General features: G+C 38.1%; 2 long non-coding RNA genes and 1 pseudogene across 2 annotated transcripts; 1 reads left to right on the forward strand and 2 right to left on the reverse strand.

Annotated features, from left to right (window-relative positions):
• Positions 1-1,496: 1,496 nt before the first annotated feature.
• LOC131330160 (uncharacterized) lies at positions 1,497-2,137 on the reverse strand. The gene is made up of 2 exons (XR_009200985.1): positions 2,009-2,137; positions 1,497-1,970 (listed from the first exon to the last, which is right to left on the reverse strand). It is a non-coding gene; the product is annotated as an uncharacterized LOC131330160 (long non-coding RNA).
• Positions 1,997-22,564, forward strand: part of LOC131330157 (alpha-L-arabinofuranosidase 1-like) — an 85,333-nt pseudogene continuing 64,765 nt past the window's right edge.
• LOC131330161 (uncharacterized) lies at positions 4,603-6,954 on the reverse strand. Its single transcript, XR_009200986.1, has 2 exons — positions 6,712-6,954; positions 4,603-6,037 (listed from the first exon to the last, which is right to left on the reverse strand). It is a non-coding gene; the product is annotated as an uncharacterized LOC131330161 (long non-coding RNA).

Genomic DNA, 22,564 nt, shown 5'->3' on the forward strand with positions numbered 1-22,564 from the left:
AAAACCTTGAAGTTGGTCATTTTTTTTTCAATGGAAGGATTGGAACCTTCCATCGATACAATATTTGGCCTTTACTCCTCCATTGAAATTGAAATGATGAACAAGCTTGAGAGAGGATGAAGATGATGAAGAAAGAGGAATGGGTTTTGATTGTGTGGGCTGGTTCCTCAGTTGAAAGTTTTTTAATTTTTTAAAAAACGTGGCTGATGAATTTGAGGGGGAAGGGGAGGAAGATGATTTTGGGGTCTTGGTTATGTGGAGAAAATTTAGTGTAGGGTTTTAAGTTGGTGGGTTGTGTGTAGAAATTCGTAAGGGCACGTAGGTCATTTCATGTATAGGTATAAGGACAAGTAGGTCATTTTGCGTTGGGTATATTTGTCCTAAGTTGGAAATTTTTTAATGCGCTACAAGGAGAAAATAAGGGGTTACGAACGGATTCGAATCCTCTGTGAGGATCTCTCTATAAGGATCTTGTGAGGGTTTTAATATGGGATTGCCACCTCATTATTCAAGAGATCCAAGGGTGGATAACAAAGACATGCCATTCTCAAAATAAAACGACACGTTTAGAGAATAATATTTTTAATGGAGCCAACACCGTTAATTACTCCAACTGCATCTCCGTTTCTCCTCATTTCACCATTGTTGTTCATTTTTCCTTTTCTTTTTTTGAAATTTCACCATTGTTGTTCCGTAGTTCCTGTTTCCTCCCAACATCACAATTAAAAAAACCTCCCTTTCAAGGGATCCACCTCAATCTCACCGAGGAAGTGTCATTACCTCTTGCAATGAAATTTTCTAACCTAACTTGTGAAAATCGTAGCAACAGAGAACACATCTCTTCAACCCATATGCAAATTCTAACAAGAACCCAATCAACGAAAAGGTTGTATTTTTTCAGAATATGCTTGCAAAATGATTTTCTTAACAATACTTGAAGCTTTGATTGACAAACCCCATTCTGGTTTTGTATGAAATCACAAAACCTAACTTTTGTTTCATGGACCAAATAAAGAAACACCAAAACAAGCCCCCTACTTTGGGAAAAGGTAGAGAAACGACGGCGGGTTTTGGTCGGATAGAAAACGTAATTGATGAGGAAGAAGAAATTAATTTTACTTTCCAAATGATGTTGTTTCATTTTGAGAAAGGGCTATCTTTGGTATTCACCATTGGATCTCTTTAATAATGAGACGACAGTTCCATATTAAAACCCTCACAAAATCCTCACAAATCTTTGCAGAGATGCTCACAGAGGATCCTGATCGGTTACGAACGTCTCTTTTTTTTCGGCCAAACCGTTTAAAAATACAACCGTTGTCGTCTTTGTTGATGACGTAATCCAGCTCACAACGATTGCACCGCCTTAAAAAAACACACCTCTGCAACTTATAAATTCCGCCCTAGGTCTACGGCTTCATTCCTTTCGTTCTCTCTCTCTCTCTCTCTCTCTCTCTCTCTCTCTTTATTTCTTCGTACCAGCATCGTTCGATCTCTCTCTCTCTCTCACAAAACGCTGGTACGCTGGTGAGTGGTGACCCACACCCCTTCCTTGGTCGACTCCTGGATTTCCGAAACCCTATCCCTCCACACCCCCTGTACCTTCCGCGCCCCTTCCCTCCTCGTCGGCTGGCGCCCCAACTTCGCCTCCCACCAGGACAACCCCGCCGCCACCCTCCAACTCTGCGTCGACCAACGCTGCCGCATCTACCCCCCCTCAATCCCTTCCTCCCTAATCGACTTTCTCGCAAACCCCGCCCACACCTTCGTCGGCATGGGCATCCACAAAGACGTGGAGAAGCTGACAGGGGACTACGGTCTGACGGTGGCGAATGCCGTCGATTTGAGGGTGCCCGCAGCGGTGGCTTACGGCGTGAGGGAGTTGAGGAATGCCGGGTTGGCGGTTCTTGCGAGGCAGGTGCTGGGAGCGGATGGTGTGAAGTCGAGGAGGGAAGTACTGAAACCCTAACCTCTTTTATGCTGTGATTCAATTGTTTGAAACCCTAACCTCTTTTATGCTGTGATTCAATTGTTTGAAACCCTAACCTCTTTGTCATCCACCTCTTACAGTTACCTAACTCTCTTAGGGCTTTGATTTGAAACCCTATACTGAAATGGTAGGTTTCAACTGGAACTCTCCTCGGGCTTTCTGTTTTCTGCAGGGTATTATTATTATTATTATTATTATTTTTTATCAGTTGTTTCTATCGTGTTTTGACAATTTTTTTTTTCAAAACTGTAGCAAGAGAACACACATGACTTTTGATTTACACCATGCTTATTGATAGCACACACTTGCACATCGAGGATTTGGGGGTTTCTATGAAGTTCTATAATTTCTGTTTTATGGTTGTGATTTACCAATTTTAATCATTCTGCATATGTTTGCTGGTCTTGGATTTGATAGAAGCATTTCTTCCATGGTCAGATCCCCTTTTGATCAGAAATCCTTTTCCCTTTGCAGGTATGATTTGGTGATTGTATGGAGTTCTATATGGAAAGCCCTTTTGATGTAAGATTCTGTTTCTCATGCTCTCTGTGGTTGTTTTTGTTTCTTTTTTCCTTTTTATTGAGCAAGGATGTTTTGGAGTAGATGATTTTCTAAGAAGCAAACTATTTTTGCAAGTTACAATATACTAGCAATTAAGTTTAGGCTTAGTTTTTATTGAGGCGCCTAACCATCTAATTTGCTCACAGTGAGTGTCCAACCCTCTAATTTCATCCATTGTTTGTCATTTATTATTGTTCAGGTGCCTTTAAATGTGATTGCATTGAAGTCCTGTTTTCGGTCTTTATTTGAGTGAATAGTCAGAAGACTTGATGATTTCAGTTTCTTTGATAAGGAAATTCTAACTAAAAGCATTGGATTAACTATCCATAAATCTAATGGAAAAGGACACCACTTCACCTAAAAGCATTTGGTTTCAGTTTTAAAAATTCTAAGGTCCCGGCCATAAAGTTTCTAGGTTTGCAAGAGTTCATTTTATTTTTTCCTCGAAATCGCCCTATCTGAATGGACCCATTGTGTTATTGGTGACATCGAGGTTTTCAACATGGGATTACACATTGTAGAGGTAACAAAATTAGCTTTAGGAATTATGGATGCCATTATAGGGAGACTTGGTATGGGTCCTACTTACCTTTGTAAAAATAGAAGACGACCTGAAATTAATGGTGTTTTACAAACTATGGTCAATCCAACTGACGTACTAACTATTGTTATTGTTAAGGGATGGAGCATGCACTGAGATGGCCTACGTATTGAGTTGGTTATTATAGAGCAGGCTCCCAAGAGCTGAGGAGGTTGCGATAATGCAAAGGCAACAACTGTCACTTCTGATATTCTGATAATTCTGAGGAGTAGCTGTAATAACTTCAAGAATGCAATTGTAGCAGTTGCCCCCAAAAGTGCTCGATGCTGGAAATGGCATGTATAATGAGCTAAAACTATATCGATTTTTATCGATTTTTTGGGTTTTAGAATAGTGCCAAAAAGGTTTATTTTCCTAAGACATGATAAAACACACAGTGACACAACAACTACTTTCAGAAACCCATCATCTACTTTCATTAACACGTGCCCTGCCCATTTGGATCCACTATGCTACTCAAAGATGTAAAATTTTGCAGGTGTAAGAATTTGGAAATTGCAAGAAAGTCGGATCTCAAACCTCTCTCACAGTCCCATAACGCTATGCGAGACTCTCGGTTCCACCAAACAACAGGTATGTTTTTTACTCTGCTCTGACAAATAACTGAATGACTGAATATATATTTTATGTCCTGAGGTTTGTCTCAGAGTAATGTGCAGGTGGAGTTGTCCCCAAGGAGGACTGGATTTTTTACTTAGAGCAAAAGGATTAATTATTGTGGAGAAAAGTGATCTGGGTGAAACGATGATCTCAAGGCTTCTTTCACCTTTAAAATTTGGTTGAGCTAAGCTCTATTATATAAGGTAATCAAACTATGGTTAGCCTTTTGCAGGTCATGATGAACTTCAATATATAATGTCATCAAACTATGCCTTTTTCCAGGGTTTGTTGCTAAATTTTTTGGTAGGACATTTAGTCAAAATTTCATATAAATTGGTGTCTATGATTTTTTTGGGTAGCTAGCCAAAGTGATGACCCCCTTTTGTATTCTCTTTCTCATTGAGTTCTTATATCTGATGAGTGTGTTGCTGATATATTTCTTTTCCACATGTAATTTGAGTAGAAATTCACTAAACAATTTGCTCTTGATGCCAATATTTTTTCCAGGTATGATTGGTGATTGCACCGTCCACCAGGATAGAGTGGTTCGACTTCTCCTTTATCTCCCTTTGTGAAGGCATTGATTTTAGCTTCTATTTGCGGTCTCACCTAATAACTTTCTTTGGTAATGGGCTCTTTCCTATTAATTTTTTTTTTCTCTTCCTGAAATGGTTGGTGTTGGTCAGTGATTTTTTCTTTCGTTGAATTAGATGTAGAGGATTTGTTTCTCCATTGAAAGTAGAGAAAGGGAACGTGCATTTTGATGCCCTTCGTCTATGCAATGTTCATTTCTTTGGTGTTGAACCTATTGGTGTCCGTAACTTATGTTTTGACTATTTCTTTTTTGGCCAAATTGTGCATGTATAGAATATCTTATACCTCTAATCTTGGCTTTGTTGGTTCTCTAACATCTTGATGTTTGATGTTAGATCTTTAAAGAAACTCGGTTACTTGGGAGGTGTCAACTCATGCGTAGGGGAGCAATTGGTAAGTAAAAACGGAAGGTTTTGTTCCATATCAAGTTACTATTTTTTTTTTTTTGCCTATTTAGTTTTTGCTTCTCTAGGATTATTTTATAAGTTAGTACGTTGCTTATCAAAAAAAAAAAAAAAAAGGAAACTTAGTTGATCACTTGTGGTTCTTTGATGTAGATTTGCGTCTTTTTAATTTATCTTTGACTTCAGTCAATTGGAATTTTATTTTGGCTTCAGGCTGTTTCAAGGAAAATAGTTATTTTGGCTACGAAAGTGATTAAATTGGTGCTTTGAAAATGAAGGAGGAAGCTTCATTATAACTTTGGTGTTTGCTTTGATCACTGTTTGTGTTCTTACTGTGTTTCCTTGAATGTACAAATTTGTTGACACGTTTACTGAAAAAAATAGCAGTTTTGTTGATGTAATCTTGAATAAAGGCTCCCTAATTTTTTTTTAACAATTTTGCATTTGGTTTGATTCCTTGGGTAATATCTTTTATTGAGATTAAGTAGCTTTTGTGTTGAGGGTGCATGAAAGTTTTTCATTATTTTATGTCAAATGTTTTTGAATTGGTGCCTTCAAGTAGGGGCACAATTGCACTCCTCAGATTTCAGATTTTAGAAGTTAATTCATTTTAGTCGTGTTAAAAAACGTGTTGTGCACGGGCAATTGAAGGCACGGGCAATTTCTAGTGGTATGATGGGGTGGGCTTATAGAGATTGTAAGTCTTGTATTGATTTCTCAAGGAGAAGGTAGAATGGGTTGTTTTGGACTTGTATATTACTTGTGTCTTTTTGTTCTGAGGGCTGTGAAACTTGGGTTGTTTCGTCTACTTGTATAATTGGAGTTCATTTTTCCTCCCTTATATAATAAAAGGTTTTCGGCCTGCCACATTTGGGCAATTTGGACCAATTTACCCCTCAATTGCTGCCCATTCAGTTTTGCTTGGCTGCCCATAAATGTAATTTTGCCTTGAAGGCCACATGTGGACCACATGCGGCCACGTAGCCAGATTAGGTTTCCTACACAACCCACACGCACGTATATACGCCGGATGAGAGAGAGAGAGAGAGAGAGAGAGAGAGAGAGAGAGAGAGAGAGAGAGAGAGAGAGAGAGGAGGAGGAGGAACGATCGCCGACCACCACCGAGCCACCCACCGCCAGGGACGACCACCACCACTCCCAGTACCCGCCAACCACCACCTCCGGTGACAATCGGTGCACCCCTTCGAGAAAATTGCCTCCCCCAGTCGCACCCACCAGCGCCAAACCCACCTACTGCCAAGGTCTCTCTCTCTCTCTCTTTCTCCCCTTAACGACTCAACCGCCACGCCCCTTCCCCTCTCTCTCACTCACTCTTCCTGGCCTATGTCTACCCCTGTTCACTCACTCCTCCCTCTCTCTCATAGACCAACCACTGCCCCACCCCCTTCTCTCTCCATAGGCTCCTTCTTCGCTCTTCCCTCTCTCCTTCTTAAATCTGCTACGACAACCATTGAAGTCTACTGGTAATCTTGACGCTTGACAGGTTAACATTTTCTTTGGTTTGAGAAGATTTTCCTTGGTTTGAGAAGATTCTCTTTGGCTTTCTCAGGTGCGGTAGAGGGGATTTGGATTTCTCAAGTGCAGAGATGTAGTGGGGAGAAGGTGCTGGAGTTTATTGTTGGGACAGAAGGAGGAAAACGTTGGTAATCTTGGCGTCTTGACAGTGTTTGATAAAATGCCCCATTTTTTATGTACAATCTTGGAAATAGTTGAATTGCTCTACTTGCGAAAAAGGAAAATTTTTTTTTGTTTAGAGTAGGAAGTTTTGAACCTATCTCGAACAAAAAACATGCCACCATGGCGATTTCTGCCGGGTCCATTCTAACGTTGAAATAAAGAATTGAAAAGGAAAATTTTTTTTTGTTCAGAGTAGGAAGTTTTGAACCCATCTCGAACAAAAAACATGCCACCATGGCGATTTCTGCCGGGCCCATTCTAACGTTGAAATAAAGAATTGAAACCATTGCTATTGTTGTTGCTCCCCATTTTGATTTTTGAACAGAAATGGTCCCTTCTGACTCCGCCGGTGATCGGACCATCACCCAATGCTTTATTGCTTTTAAACTCTGTCTTCACATCTGCAACTTTAATGGGTTTAATTGGTTTGTAGTTTGATGCACTCTCTGCCAAAAAACTCTTTCCCAATCTTCTTTCTCTGTGCTGATTCAACTTCTTATGCAATTTTGTTTGCATAAGTTGGGTAGGAATGTGGGTGGATTTTATAGTTCAGTTATTTGGGTGAACAGAAAAGGGAAGAATAAGAAAGGAAAAGGAAGAAGAAAGAGAGAAGTCTGTGATTGAGTTTTGTTTGCTTTCTTTGTGCGCTCTGAATTTTATAGTTTCAGAGATATGGTTTTTCTTTCACATTGTTCATATAAACTGCTAGCACAGGTGTGTGCAAACACAGTAAATGGAATTTGATCCACGACTACCACACAAGCTGACCTAGGCACATATTTGTTGTTTTACCAGGCCAAGACTACGAGGATGATGGAGCTACAAATAGGTTGTGTGAGTCCACAAGTGAGTCCCTGAGATTGTAAATATTTTGACTACATGTCTGTCAACATCCATTCAAAGTGTGCCCCCCTTTTTTTTGCATTCTATGTGTTCGACAAAATGTATGAGAGACAAATGAATGGTAATCTATGTGTTTGACCAAACACAAGTGTTGGAAATCTTTTTTTGGCTGGATTGAAGTTAGCAAAAATCCATTTTCTTTGTGGTTTAAAACTTATTTCTTACTTTTGTTATAGCCAGTTCATGGATTCGTCGAGTAGGATTTGGTGATTGATGTTGATTGAGGCTATAGTATTATTATTACATTCACCCGTGCTTGAATCCGCCTTTAGGCACGGCATTCTCTATGTCTTTCAGCTTCATAGGCGTCCTATTTTGTGGTCATTTTATTCCTTCGATTGATTCGCTTCGATTTGTTTCGAATATATTACAATGGCAAGCTCCATACTGTCACTTAGAATGTAATTAAACATTGCCAACTAAAATAAGTCTACCTTTTCAGTGAAAGAAGGAAGGAAGCCCCTGAAGCAAAATATGGAATCTTCACTCTTCAGTCATTGAATAGTTCAGTGGAGTGAATGTTGAAGAAATCAGGAGAACCAGGGGCAGAGATAAGGTATTGCGATCTTTCTGCTTCGGCGAGGTTTTTTAGTGTCCATTTATGTTGAGCGAATAGAGAAAGTCACTTTGGAATCTGTGCATTGAGTTCCATTCACTCAAGAATTGATCTTTTTTGCTTTGCGTTACTGTTGACATTTTTTTTATATTATTGTTTTGGCTTTTTTTTAGAAATGATCTTTTTTCCTCTCTTCCTATTATGGCATTTACATGTACTTCAGAATTTGCAGGAAAAAAAATCAAGCATTTCTCATTTGCTTCATTTTGTATGACTGTTTTCTTTTCCAATAGTAGGAACTAGGAATATGTTATGCATATAGCGGTTTGATTCATTTTAGGTCATTTTTGGATGTAGGTGGGTTAAATTGGAAACAACTTGGGGAGGCAAAACAGGTATAGGCATCCGTTTATGTTTCTCAATAGCGCAAATGAGTATTAGTAGTATTGGAGGATATGAATTATTCTATTTTCAAATTGCTCTCTTATTTGATTCAGTGTTCCCCCTAAATACTACTTGGGGTGGTTCGTTTTCGTGTCCCCAAGGACTTTTGGTATTTTCTTACTGTGTTTATTTAGTTTTCCGTTCTCTTCTTAAATACTGATGACTTTGAGAGTTGAATTGTTGTTTCACATTGCTTATCAAGTTTTAGTAATAACCATTTCAGTAGTTTGATTGCCACCCAATGGCCACATCAAACCTATGATTGTTGAATTGTGGTTTCACATTGCTTACTGAGGAAAAAGAAAATGTGTTACCCTTTCACTCTCTTTCTCACAGTGTCTACTTTCTTAGTTCAATGTATGGAATGGTTGAAGTATGTCAAGAGGGATTGTTTTTTTTTTTTTGTTGAATTATGGGCCTACATCTATTGGGTGCTTAATGGATGGTTCGGATTGACTAGCACCTTTCGCTTGAGGGCTGAGATTGAGAGCAAGAAAAAACAACGAATGAGATGGACTTCGAACCTCTAATTTTTCCTGCCCCTGACATTACACATGGCATTTCCACTTCAGTGGTACTCACCCACGTTCCCCACTCATCTCTCTCGCACTCACCCACACACCCGGCAGTTTAACTGCTTCCCACACCCTCGCCCCTGAACCAAAAAAAGCTCAAATTGACATTCATTCCCCCCTTTCACCTGAATGTCAGAATCTCTCACAAAGAAGAAGGAAAAGAAAAAAGCCTGAATGGAAAACGAATCTGCCACCATGGAATTGTAGTTTGTCTCAATTGACCTCTATTGTCTCAATTGATAGAGGTACCCGATTCTGGGTCGAGTTCCATTTGATGGTCGAGTTCTTTGACAAGGGCAACTCATATTGAAGGTGAATAACAACACTTGTGTTGATTGCCCTTTACTGACTATTCTTTTATATGCACGAGGTTTGTTTTTGAGTGCTTCCTAGGATGACACTACCTTGCCATCTGTAAATACCATGTGCAATATAAAATATGCATGTAATCAGCTAAACTCTATGCTACTTTCTATACAGAAATGATATTGGTACCGACCTCCCGGTACCGAAATCGTACCGCCGGCCGCCGGTGGGCCGTCTCCGGCCACCGGACGGCCGATCCGAGCCGTCCAAAAATTTTTAAAAAAAAAAACGAGGGGGCCTACGCGGGAATCAACGGCATCCGAGGTGTGTAAGGTGCTTGATCCGAGCACCCTTTTTTCGTGTATATATGTATATTCCCGCATATTCGCGGAAAAAGGGTGCTCGGATCAAGCACCTTACACACCTCGGATGCCGTTGATTCCCGCGTAGGCCCCCTCGTTTTTTTTTTTAAAAATTTTTGGACGGCTCGGATCGGCCGTCCGGTGGCCGGAGACGGCCCACCGGCGGCCGGCGGTACGATTTCGGTACCGGGGAGGTCGGTACATGTAGCACTACTCCTTTCTATAATAGCTGAAACTCAAATTTTTTTTGCTTAAGAGGAAACTGTAGGAGCCAAAAACTTCATAATAATGAGAGTTCTCTGGTCCTTTTGAAAGATGAGGACACTTTAAACTTAAGAATTGCTTTTTGCATAAAAAACAAATGACACTCTGGGGGTTAAACCTGCTCATTATTTCTTGGCAACATCTTGGGTAGTTGGTTTTGGTTAGTTGGGGGTATCTTAGATGGTTGTTGTTGTGTCTCGTATCCTTTGGGGTGGTGTCTGCAGCCATTAGACAGTCTTAGTACCAGTGGGGTACATCCGTTTCTTTGCTGCTACTTCTACACTTTATTGGTCACTACTGCATATGACAGATCTTATTGCAACCAATTTTTGCAACACAAAGTTAATGCTGAAAATATTTTGAAGTTGCAGCTATATTCTGCTGTCACTATATGCTGCAACATTGTTTGGAGTAAACTACACCATTGATTGGAAAAATGCTGATCATGATTCTGCTATTTTGCTATCCTTTCATGCTATTAAGTAAAATCTACTGCCATCACATGGATGGCATTGGCTGCTACATTACCATGACCATGTTACGGTGAAGAATTGTATTATGCTTGAAGGATTGGATTTTGCTGATACTCTTACCAAGGCATTCCTTACCTGACTAAACTACGCCACTGATTGGAAAATCTTAATGCTGAACCACTATGCTGCTAGCATACCATACTATACTTCTTTTCGGACCTCTTTTATCATTGTCTTAGTTTCCACTTTTATCTTGTTCTTCTACAGCCTCTTTTATCGTTCTACCATTTTCCAACCTGTTCTCTTCAACGAGCACAACATTCGTGCTGTGCTCGAAGCCGGAACCTAGTGTAGTTTATTTGGTTTACCATTTGTGACCATAAGTTCCATTATTGCTCATCATGTTTTTGTTGTTGCTGTATCTATTCTAAAGAGCATGTCTTAAATGCATCTCCTGATTTAAGTATTAGACCTTCTACAAGTAGGTCATGATTGTATTGAGTTTCTTTTAGTCGTGTAAGTTGCTTTAGAACAATATGTAGCTCTCCACACAGGCAAATTGTTCAGATTATGCAAGAACTCAAAAGAGCCCACTGCTTTTTTCTAGAGAAAAAAGCAGTAAAATCTTGCCATCCGATAAAGTTAGTATAAAGTATTAGGCTTTGCAACCATTACAAGCTTGATGCCTTTTTCATGAAATTGGGCCTTCCAACAATTGCATGTGTAGTAAATGTGATACGTAATAAGAATGGACATGAATTCAATGGAAGAACAATTAAACAATCCAAACTTGATGTTGTCTTTTAACCTGAATTACATATATATCAGTTGCTATGTTTAGATCTTTGGATTTTCTTAGTGTGCTGCATAATCTTCTGTTGGGCCCTCGTATGAAAATTTGATCCAATTGATATTGTATTATTAGGTGGGTGTTTCGTTGAAGGTGAATGATTACGAAATGCATTCCGGTGGAAAGAAACTATTGGGTCATGGGAAGAGAGGCTTGGACACTTTGGTGATGTTTGGGGGTATTTGATTGATGAGGAACTTGGTTACTTTGAGTTTCTTCAGGTATTATCTCATGCTGCTGTGCTGTTTAATTTGTGTTTCAAGTCTTGGTTAAGTCACTCGTGGTTTGTTTTTCCATTATGCAGCTGGCAGAAGACCTTGGTGCTGCCCCGGTTTGGGTTTTCAATAATGGTATCTACATCTTCAGATGATCCAAATAGTTATTAGAACTTTTATCAACCGTGAATACTTTTTATTTGATTTTTGTTTTCAGGAATCAGCCATAATGATGAAGTGGATACCTCTAGCATTTTGCCTTTTCTGCAAGTATGTCTCATAGTTTTCTGCTTCATGATCTTGTGTTACTTTACTAAAAGTCATCTTAGTTATAGAGAATAATGTAAAATGAATCGTTCTATTTTCATTTGCCATGGATGTTAATGAAATTTGCCATTAGGCATCGCATGAAGGCAAGGTAACTCAATACACCAGAGTAAAACAAAGAAATACTGGGGACTTATAAATAGAGACTAAGAAATATACTTGTGATTGTATGATTATTTTTCCTTCTATTTAAACATACTTTTTTCATGTCTTTCTTTGGAAAAAAGTGGTTTGGTGAAGAAAGCGCTAACATATTTCGGAAACCCATTGACTTAATTATATGCTACTGAACTTGGCGTGATGTGGTGACTGGCCATCTCTTTATAACGAGTCATGCACCTTTCTTAGCGCGGAGTGGCATGATCTGTGAGTTATGCTTGATGTCTCAGATTCATTTATTCTTTCACCTACACTATTGGAGGAAATATGACAAAGCTGCTATTCTGTCTTACCGTAGGTATCTTGTACATAACCTATTCCGAATCTTTTAACATAATTTGAAGAAAATGTGTACCGCTACTTGTGATTGTATATGTTGTTTTCGACTTCACGGTGTATGGGTCTTCCAGAAGTAAGCCTTGTGCCATTGTGCCAAATAGCAGTCTCTGCTCTAAAATACTTCATTCATTGATATTATTCATTTTGAGCGTAGGAAATCTTGGTTAGTCTTGAGTTTGCCAAGGGTGCTCTTGACTCAGCATGGGGTTCTGTTCGAGCTGCAATGGGACACCCTGAACCCTTCTTGCCGTTGGGAATGAAGACTGTGGAAAGAAGAATTACCGTGGTATGCAATTTATCTTGTCAATTATTTTTGTCTTGTAACATTTATTAGTTGTCAAATACCATCCAGTAATTATAGGAATTACAGGGTATAAATGACTTTTCAAACTGAAGATGTGTATTTTAGGAAGTTACTGCACTTATTCTATTGTTTTTAGGCTTTTACGTAGTTTCACCGTAGTGGGCTTTATTATTGTTATTGCAATAGCATGGTTCATAATCTACCTGTTCATAACCCTAACGGTGAAAACATTGTTAGTTCGCATCCACTTGGCCCCTCACGAGATAGATATCAATTAGTTTAGTGTGAAGATATAGAATGTTTGTAAATCTTAACTTGCTTCTATTTGGGCACATGGCAGGAAATTACCTTAGGTTTTATGATGCTATTAGACATGCTTATCCAGACATCAAATTTATCTCCAACTGTGGTGGCTCTACTCGACAGTTGGATCACCCTGCTCATTTCTATGATTATCATGTAAGATATGTATTGTCTCACTTTGCAGCATGTACAAATGAAATTTCTATTGTTCTCCAGGTAAAATTTTGGTTTTCGGTTCGTGTTTAAGCTGCGTGGCAACATACTGTCTTATTCTTTAATTTGGTGGTTATAATTACAGGGACGCAAAAACGGTGTTTTCTTTAGCTCATAAATTTGATCACACATCACGTAGTGGTCCAAAGGTGTGTTAATCTTCCTTCCTTTTGATAAAAATCAAACTGCTTTTGACAATATATTTGGAAAAAAATTTGGGGGGGGGGGGTTTCTAAAGAACACTTCGCTATTGATTGATTTTCAGACTTTTGTGGGTGAATAAGCTGTGACTGGAAATGACGCTGGTACAGGAAGTCTTTTAGCGGCACTGGCTGAGGCTGGTTTTCTTATTGGCTTATAAAGGAACAGGTCCATTGTACTCTTCGAAGACTCCGTGATCTTTACTATTTCTTGATGTGCATTCTTTTTGGCTTGAACTATGCACATTCTCCCTTTCTTTTCTTCATTTTCTTGGCTGTAAATATCATGCTTGTAGTACTTTCCGACATTTTTGTTATAAAACACCAGATTGTATGGCACACATTTGTGTTTTTTCGCAATTAGTAAATATGCTTTCAAACAGTAGTCTAAATGACTTGTTATTTGGATAGTAATGTGAAGAAATAGTTGAACTGATGACTACATTAATCTTAAAAAATTATGAGAAATACATTCATGTATGCTGGTTTATGTATAGTCATCTAGATCTTATCAACTATATGCTAGCTTTTGTCTTGCATTGTCATACATACACTGCTTAAGTTACTGAAGATTCGAATTGGATCTTCCAATGCAGTGACGACATTGAAATGGCAAGCCACGCACCTCTGTTTGTGAATGCTAATGACAAACAGTACAATTTCCCTTATTTTTCTCTACAACTTTTTCATCTGATCTCTTAATGTGTTTTTGTAATAATTTGAACTAGTATGCTAATATTATGTTCAATACAGGTGGAACCCAAATGCGATTGTTTTTAACTCCTACCAGTTGTATGGAACTCCCAGTTTCTGGATGCAACGCTTTTTTCCAGAGTCAATTGGTGGCACTTTGCTTAATTCAACACTACAAGCAAATTCTTCAGGTTCCCTAATTACTTCTGCTATTGCTTGGAAAATTCTGAGGATAACAAGAATTACTTGAGAATAAAGGTTTAGTTTACATTTCCCCTTTAGTCCCAAATACACATGAAGAATATGATCACAAATGTCAAATTGAAGTTGTGTACAAAGTTTTTCAAATATTTGGTGCCGATATCTTCTTTGACCATCAGAATATGCTCTTCGAACCCCACATGTGCCTATTTTGATGCATTGATGCGTATTCTTAGAATTGACCAACTGACCCGCAACTATTGGACTCCTCTACCTCAAATGCCAAAATCTGAGCCTGAAACTGCTAACTGACTATATGATTACCATGCTTCCAAAGCTATCACGAATTTCGATGAACTATAAATATTAAGGTGACAGCTTTAGTAGGTGGCACCCTTATGATCGGTACCATAATTTGTAGTTTGTCAGTCTTAATCCTCAAAATATGTTGTTAACTTCACATGTTTTATCATCCATTTTTCAGAATACACCCTTTTCTTTAATTTAATTATGTCATTGTTGTCAGGAAATACGATTTATCACACTTGTCTTTTTTGTCCTTTTGCTGTCAATGGGTTGATTCACTGGATTGTGCTTGATAGTTGCGGATAACGTGTCATCTTTTTTGTGTAGACCAAATATTTACTTGCCCTATTATGTTGGGAAGCTGTAATAATAAGCTCACAAGGCCTGCAGATTTCAGTTGCCTGAGTGACCTTATTTGGTTTGATATCTCACTTACGTCCTCGTTTATTAGGGCCAAATATTTTGTTTTCCAGATCGTGAACTTTAGGAGCAACATTGTGAATCTAGATTTCGATTGATGGAATGAAACGGAACACATTCCAATCACTTGGATCAACTAAGATTGTTCTCACATCTAGCAACCTGATGGATGAGAACTCTTTCAAAGAGCCAAATAAGGTATCTAAGTCGGCTTAAAATTCATTACTTTTCAACATTGAAGAAAGCTAACAATTCTAGGTTATTAGTTTCCGGTGTCTTTTATCTCCTACATGTCTCGTTCAATTGTGAGCTTTCCCCAATGTGACCTAGCGGTCGCGGATTTGAGTAGTGGAAGCAGCCTCTTCCCCAGCCTTTGCAGTAGCGGAAGTCTCGTGCACTGGGTTGCCCTTTTTTTGTTTTGTTCAGGTGTTGCTGGCATCTTTTATCCTAATACTCGATTTTAGAAACTGCACATGTAAAACTGTGAAAGGTGCAAGTATGTGGAACCCCTTCTCGTAATAAAATGACCAAGAACCAACTAAAGTCTGCAAAGTCTTCTCCTAATTTGTGGTTGACTATACATGACATGAATCATTTCTTGACGATCCACTCTATACATTAGATGTAAATTAACAAACAAAATTCAAATTTGTATACAGATTGAGATAAATTCAAAAAATTTCACCATCTTTTGCTGTATTACCATATTAACCTCCCCCTGTGCGTTACATTTGGAAAATAGGCAACTGAAAAGAATACATGATTTTTTTGCTCTTTTCTATTCTCACGCAGGTAGCTCCTATCAAAAGTCTACTTGAAAATGCTGGTGTGGACATGGAAGACGTACTCTCTCCACATTCTTTCACTTCTTTCAATTTGACAATAGAATCGACGAAACTCTGGATCCCACGAATTGATTCTAACAGCAAATCTTCAATTTCAGATCGGTACGGTAAATTAATGTGATAAGTAGAGGTTGGTTTGGCATATCAGCCTACCAATTCTGTTGTTTAGCTATCTCAAAGATAATTCTCTAAACTTATGCTGCTGGCCTGATGTTGTAAATATCCTCTCTTTTTTTCTTTTTGGTGTTTTCTTGTACTTTTTTTTGTTAATTATGCTGGGAAAACTCTACTTATATGATCTCACGCTTATAAATAGTAAACACCGATCAACAATCTTACATAAATAAGTTTTATTGTATTTTTTTTGGAATTCAACTACAAGAAAAGGAGTGGCTTACATGGTTTACAACCCTTGATGGATGATACAACCTTGGTTTGGTCGAACGTGCAAGTTGGGTCAGTTAGTTGGGTGCTTCTTTCTTTCTATCTGAGAGCTGAGATTGAGGTACATGGCTGAACTTTTGCCTTTTTAGTGAGTCCTTTCATTCTGATAGTAACGATTAGCTTCGGTTGAAAGTGATACAACCTTGGTTTGGTCGAACTTGCAAGACCTCCCAGCCCCTCAGAAGCCAAACAATGAGCAACCCTCTATTGCCTATTCCACCAAATAAAACCCATAGTACAAAACTCAAAGCATATATAAAGTCTGGCAATTACCTTCCACTTAAATGTTGACTCAGACTCCAATATTGTGATCCCCTTCCACCATCATACAATTTAGGATATTTTTTTTTCTTTCTATCAGAGTTTGGAGAGCTGAGATTAACGTACATGCCGGGACTTTTGCCTTTTTAGCGAGTCCTTTCATTTTGATAGTAACGATTAGCTTCGGTTGACAATGATACAACCTTGGTTTGGTTGAACGTGCAAGTTGGGTCAGTTAGTTGGGTGCTTCTTTCTTTCTATTAGAGAGCTGAGATTGAGGTACATGGCGGGACTTTTGCCTTTTTAGCGAGTCCTTTCATTTTGATAGTAACGATTAGCTTCGGTTGACAATGATACAACCTTGGTTTGGTTGAACGTGCAAGTTGGGTCAGTTAGTTGGGTGCTTCTTTCTTTCTATTAGAGAGCTGAGATTGAGGTACATGGCTGAACTTTTGCCTTTTTAGCGAGTCCTTTCATTCTGATAGTAACGATTAGCTTCGGTTGACAGTGATACAACCTTGGTTTGGTCGAACTTGCAAGTTGGCTCAGTTAGTTGGGTGCTTCTTCAAAGCACACTAAGGTCTTGAGTTCGGCTTGGCGTCTACTAATGTACTAACCTTCTAGCCTATATACTGTATGAGTTTCTTGCTATTCCTTGAAAAAAAAAAAACCTTGGTTTGGTCAACCAAAAATATAGACTAAGAAACTTGTGATTGTATGAGCATTTTTCCTTCTATTTAAATCTACTTTTTTCGTCTATTTCTTTGGATAAAATGAAAGTGGTTTGGTGAAGAAAGCGCTAACCCATTGCGGTGACCCATTGACTTTAAGTATATGGTACTGAACTTGGCATGATGTGGTGACTGGCGATCTCTTTATAACGAGTCATGCACCTTTCTTAATGCGGAGTGATATGATTTGTGAGTAATGTTTGATGTCTCAGATTCATTTATTCTTTCACCTACACTTTTGGTGGAGGAAATATGACAAAGCTGCTATTCTTGTCTTACCGTTTGGTAACTTGTACATATTCCAAATATGTTAACGTCATTTTAAGAAAATGTGTAGCACTACTGGTAGTTATATGTTGTTTTCGACTTCCCGGTGTTTGGGTCTTCCGGAAGTAAGCCTTGTGCCCTTGGTGCAATTGTGCCAAATATACAGCAGTCTCTGCTCTAAAATGCATCATTCATTGATATCATTTATTTTGATCGTAGGAAATCCTGGATAGTCTTGAGTTTGTTGAGGGTGCTCCTGACTCAGCATGCATGGGGTTCTGTTCTAGCTGCAAAGGGACACCCTGAACCCTTCGACTTGAGATTTGTTGCTGCTAGGAACGAAGACTGTGTGAAGAAGAATTACTATGGTATGCATTTAATCTTGTCAATTATTTTTGTCTTGTAACATATATTAGTTGTCAAATACCATCCAGTAATTATAGGAATTATGGGAAATAAAATGACTTTTCGAATTGAAGAGGATGCTAAGAGGCCATTATATATGGTTGTTGTTCTCCCTGCTGTCTATGGTTGCATTGTGGATGTGGGGTCACTGGGGTGTATGCTGGCATGTAGTGCGTAAGGTCATCTATTTCTCTATTACTTAGTTTGAAAAAGTAGCTGTGTAGTCTTTACCTCTCCATAAATAATTCAAGTTTTGAGTGTCGAATAAATTTATCGGGTAAATAAGCGAGGTAATAACACACTTACTCCACCCTTGTTTCTTTGTAATTGACTCTGATGCCCTTACAGCTCAAAGCTGGTACTTGTTCCATTTTCTGGCACTTTGTACACTAGAATGACATCTCTTATGCATTCGTTCATTTATATGTTGCCGGAGTGGATTTAACTTGGCCAAAATCAGTGTGACTTTGAATACCCCTTCATTCATTGTTGGTTGGACAATTGCGTGAGGTATCCAATAAGACGCACAATGTAGAACTAAAATTGTTTCTAGAAGTGGAATTGGCCACGTAATGTTTTCTTAATCTGGATCCATCCTTTTAAACTGTGGTTGCTCAAGTTGATTTTGGCAGACTTTTGTTTGGGTAAAGCCACATGAGATTCTAACATGCACATGGAGCTCTTGATGGTGAATTTGATGAGTACAACTATGCAGGATTTACAGCCCAGTCCTCTAATTGAAGTGTAGATTCTTCTCTTTCTGAAATGTTATGACCCATTGAAAGAGGAGATTCAGTGAACATTCTTTTCCTTGGATTGGTGTTACGTGCAAATCCGATGGCCTTTGATTCTCTCTTGACTTTTTCACTAACTCGGTATCTTTCCCTGTTATCAAGTACGTTGGCCGGCTATTTGTGAAGGCCAATGGCAAGTCAACTGCATTATTGACAAAGCTAAATGAGTTGGCTGGATTCACTGTTGATGAAGAAATAGAACTTTTTGAGGTGAGTGATGTTATAATAGTGGGATGAGTGCATTATTTCTTATTTCTTCACGTGGCCACAGGTTAGGATTTGGTTCAGAAAGCCATTCTAACCCCTCTTTAATGTCTAGGAAATAAAATTTGAACCTCTTGTCATGTGTGAACACATTGATAGGAAGCTCACATTTCGTGGTAGTCAGGTATGAACATGATTAATTGCATGCTATTTCTGCTTGTGCAATGACGTGTACGGCCATGTTCTAGTATTGTTTCCTTTTCGTTTTTGGATATATGAAAATCATATTGGCTGGAAGTAGATATTCACATATTTCTTCTTCTAACCTTGCAGCTTGAGGATGGAGACAATATGTTTTTTGAAATCGAATCCAATTGAAAGTAGTGAACAATGCCGCTATCCTGACGTTTCTTCATTTTTGGAATGCCTGCATAGTCGACAGGTAATATGTGTGCTATCTGATTGTGACTCCGACGACTTATGACCTACTATCCACATGAAGTTGTGAACGCTGTTTTTGCTTTCTCTTTTACTAAGGAATGGTAGTTGTCTTTATGCCTAGTGTTTCCCTACTATGAGGCATTGGTATGAATTTTTTGAATTAGCTTAGGTGTTTGAATTTTCAGTCTTAAATGGGCATGCGCAATCTGTTTGTTGAGTATAACATACCCATTGCAAAGTTCAAATGCTAGGCTGTGAGGGAAATATGTGCTATACCCGTGATTAAGAGCTATAGAAATCAATATGCACCCATATGGTGGGCATTTTCTTGTCATGGCACTTGAGGCATCAACTCTTAATATTTAAGTGTCACAAGCAGCAAGTCTTTTAAAGAAATTACAGGGATGCCATGTGGTCATATTGCACAAGTGTCTGGCTCGGTGATTTTAGCTGCCAAATTTGCTTATGCGATGCTTGCTTGCATCACAATATCTCATGCCATTGTTAGAATGATCCATGCTAGGCGACTTTTAAAGGTTGCACATTCACTTTTTCCTTGCCTTCTCTCTCCTCTCCCCATCCTCTCCTCTTTGCCCCCGACACACCCACCAAACTGCCCAAGAGGAAAATGGGTATTTTGTTCGATTTGTTGGTTTGGTGGACCTTTTGTCTTTCGGATTCAAATGAACACAAAAATAATGGTTGACCGCAAAATTTTGTTCATTTTGATCACAAAACTTTGTTGACCACTTATTTTATTGTGCTGGTCGTTGATTTTTGTCACAGTTTTTTTTAAGGTGTTATATGATTAATAAATTATAGTTGATGTTAGAGACAAGGTGTGGAATGGGACTAGGTTTTGGCTTAATGTTGGACCTCTCTACCTACTATGAAGCTGCAATCTAAGATTTTTTTCAAAAACAGGGTGCACATATGGTTAGATAAAAAATAGATTTAGGATTTTGTAGCATTTTATTACACAGAATCACAAGAATGATAAGAAAACATTATGTAGCAATAATTAGGAAATAGGTACTAATTTGGTAACCTTTTCTTCTAATTTTATGGAGGTCATACGGATATGTTCATTCTTTATCAAGTGTAATTTTGTTTAGAGACTTTTGCCCATGTCATTTACTTTTTGCACTAAGTCTTACATGGAAGAATATTGTATACATGTTTACTTGATTAATTGTTGAAATCTTATTTTAACGGAAACCACGTATGACTTCATAGGGACGTCGATTCAGAAAACTAATGAACAAGAAGATGATACTATTTTCATTTCACTACTATCGTCCTCTATAAAAAGTATGCAACATTTTAGAGATCTTTACTTTCACCTTCTCCCAACAATTTTTATCTAGGACTTTGGTAGTGGTGCCATAACCCCAAATTGATAAAAGTATCAATTTCTTGATACTTCTTCATGGATTTCCTTCACTGTTTTTGTTATTTCTAAATATTCTGTACAAACTACATATTTTATTCTGTTAGGCTGTTGGAAATTCTTGAAAGATGATTGAACTCCTCAAGACATGTGGCAACATGTCATTTATGATTGAACATCACTGTGTACTCTATATTGTTTTTATTTTATTGACTCGTTAAAGTACTGTTGGTGCAATCAAGTTTAATACCAATATACCATGTCTTTGCCGGTGGAAGCCCAGTTATCGCCTCACTTACTTATTTTTTTTCCTATCCATTTTTTCTTGAATTAGAATCTAACAAGCTAATGCATTCTGTCTTTTGTGTATATGATGTAGTGGATATATGTTGGTGAGTTGTTTCACTGTGTACTTTTTTTTTTCTTTGTTCTCACAGTGAATTCTACTCCTCTATTGTCAAGTCATGACAAATTTCTTTGATTTTTGCATGGGCAATTCATCCTGTTGTTTAAACGGCTCTTAAATGGTTTGGGTCTAAGGACAACAGTGTTCTTTGGGTTTGATGTTCTCACATTGGCTTTGATTCTGTAATTGTTATATGCCAAGGGGTTTAGCTAGTAAGGCCCCGTACCAGAAACTTTCTTAAAAAATAAGCAGCTTATTTCACATTTTCAAACTCAAAAATAATGTAAATGAAAAATAATTTCTTAATTTTTTTCACACCTTATTAAAGATCTTGATGAAATCTATTAAACAAGATCCATATTGGTAGAAAAATTATTTGCGTAAACACATTATTTTTGAGCTTGAAATTGTCTTCTTTAAAAATAAGTACTTATTTTACGTTCCGGAACGGGGCCTAAATCAAGGTTGGGCCATGGAGTCATCAAGTGGATTACTCTATCTGAACCAGTACCTTTATTTTTCTCCATTTTTTTGGTTGTTTTTTTTATAATCATAATGGGGCTAGGACTTACGAGATCACGATAGGGGTAGGAGATCATGATGGGCTGTTATGGGGGTCCAGATCTAAGGAGCCATCAATTTCACAGTCAAAAGTTAAGAGACACCAATGTCGGTGAGTTGAATCGACTAATACATTTTGCTTTGTCCCATATGATTGCTACTTTTGCATTATTTAATTTTCCCTTTAACCTTTGCCTCTCCTTTGTTTTTTAGGGGTGTTGATTTAAGAGTAGAATTGACTTACCAAACTCTGCTATCGGAATCGACTGTCCTATGTATCCTTCCCTTTCTCTCTTCTTTCTTTGTTTTTCTTTTTGTGGTAAAGGTTTTATAGAAAAAATCCAATACGATACATTAGTCATTGAGCAATAATCCATATGATAATGGTTTGTGTTTTTAGTGAGTTTGGCAAACATCAAGTTTTAAATTGACGCATCAATCATGCAATGGATGTAATTAATTTCATCAATATATCAAGCCTAACATTTAAATTGATGCATCAATCATGGTTTGCACTAACTAGGCTATTAGCAGAATGAGTTTTATTTTGGTATTGTTTTAGATGTAAAAGGTGCATATTGGGTTAGTTTTGTCATCAACATAAGCTAAGAGAGCCCCAATTCCTTGTTAGAGTTATCTTTTTAAGCTAAATGGTTTTTCTTTTGGGGAGAACTTTAGTGCCACGATAGCTTTCGGGGTTCTGACTTTTTTGCCCCTCCAAGAAAGAAGTTCCTCACTCCTCTACCTTCTGATTTTTTTCTCTTTAGATCTTTCTTACCAAACATTAACCATCATCGGATGCCGATTACAGGAACTTTAGAACTTGCACAGACTTAGATCTTTCTCCTGTGGAGCTTTAATAATGTTGGCGAACAGTTAGGCGGTGGTGTTTCGACTTTGTTAAAGTCGTCTATTATAGAATTTTGGTTGATGTACTCAAGAGGAAATATTTGA

This window comes from Rhododendron vialii, chromosome 6a (genome assembly GCF_030253575.1).
Source record: "Rhododendron vialii isolate Sample 1 chromosome 6a, ASM3025357v1".
Classification (NCBI taxonomy): Eukaryota; Viridiplantae; Streptophyta; class Magnoliopsida; order Ericales; family Ericaceae; genus Rhododendron; species Rhododendron vialii.